This window comes from Nicotiana sylvestris, chromosome 2, assembly GCF_000393655.2.
Source record: "Nicotiana sylvestris chromosome 2, ASM39365v2, whole genome shotgun sequence".
NCBI lineage: Eukaryota > Viridiplantae > Streptophyta > Magnoliopsida > Solanales > Solanaceae > Nicotiana > Nicotiana sylvestris.
The window spans coordinates 118,466,986-118,468,651 of record NC_091058.1 but is presented as its reverse complement, the minus strand read 5'-3'; positions in this window follow the sequence as shown (position 1 = coordinate 118,468,651).

Below are 1,666 nucleotides of genomic sequence, written 5' to 3'. Positions count from 1 at the left end.
TCTTTCTTTCCATTTTTCCTATGGATTAGATTGCATTTTGCTGTGGGGTACTCTGTTGAGTATTCAGTTAGCTGTAAGGATAGCTTCCCCTACAAACTCTGCGGTAATCCAGAACTTATTAATAAAGAATTCATCATTTCTTTTAATGTCCGATTTTTCCTTTCCGCAATTCCGTTGGATTGAGGTGTGTAAGGTGCAGTAGTTTGATGGATAATTCCATATTCCGAATATATTTCTGCAAACGGAGATTCATATTCTCCACCTCTATCACTTCTAATCATTTTGATCTTTTTATTCAATTGATTTTCTACCTCATTCTTGTATTGCTTAAATGCTTCAATTGCTTCATCCTTACTATTAAGCAAATAAACATAACAATATCTAGTGCAATCGTCAATAAAAGTAATAAAATAATTTTTTCCACCTCGAAATGGTATTGACTTCATATCGCAAATGTCAGTATGAATTAAGTCTAAAGGATTTGAATTCCTTTCAACAAACTTATAAAGATGTTTTACAAACTTAGATTCAACACATATTTGACATTTCGATTTATTACACTCAAATTTAGGCAATACTTCTAAATTAACTAACTTCCGCAAGGTTTTATAATTGGCATGTCCTAAACGAATATGCCATAAATCATTTGACTCCAAGGTAGGCTCTCAAAAGGCTAACCTTACATTGAGTTTGAAAAGGCCCTCCGTGAGGTAGCCTTTTCCAACATACATTTCGTTCTTGCTTACAACAACTTTATCAGAAACAAATACACATTTGAATCTATTCTTTACAAGTAAAGAAGTAGAAACTAAATTCTTCCTAATAGTAGTAAAATAAAGAACGTTGTTGAGCGTTAACACCTTATCGGAAGTTATCTTCAGGAATATCTTCCCATAACCTTCAATCTTGGCTGTTGCATTATTTCCCATGGAAATTTCTTCTCCGGGACCAGCAGTAGAGTAAGTTGCAAATGCTTCTTTGATAGCACAAACATGTCGAGTGGCTCCAGAGTCAATCCACCACTCCTTCGGATTTCCAACTAGGTTGCTTTCCGAAAGCATTGCACAAAGATCATCGATGTCATCATTCTTCTCCACTATGTTGGTTTGTCCCTTCTTATTATCCTTTTTCGGGAGACGACAATCAGGGATTTTGTGACCAACTTTTCCATAATTGTAGCAGCTACCCTTGAATTTCTTTTTGTTCTGCTCCTTAGTTTGTCCAGAAGACCTCTTCCTCTTCTTACTTTTTGGAGTAGTCTCCTCAACGATATTAGCTCCCATGATCGTTGAATTTCCACGAGAGTTATTTTTGTTGTCTTCCTCAATCTTTAGACGTACCACAAGATCTTCCAACTTCATTTCTTTGCGCTTGTGCTTTAGATAGTTCTTGAAATCTCTCCATGAAGGAGGCAATTTTTCATTCATAGCAGCTGTCGCGCCCCCTTTTTCCCTCTTTGCATCGGAAAATCGGGTTTATGACATTTTTGGGTGTTGGACAACTCATTCCTTTTGGGAGTTGGGTTTTGCATTTGAAGAGTCGCCACCTAATGAGTCAAGGTGCATTAGGACACCTATAAAGTTCATTTCTAAGTTTGTTTGAAAACTAGAGTAGGGTAAGGGCTTGAAATTATCCTAAGGGGAAGGTGTTAGGCACCCCTCAGGAT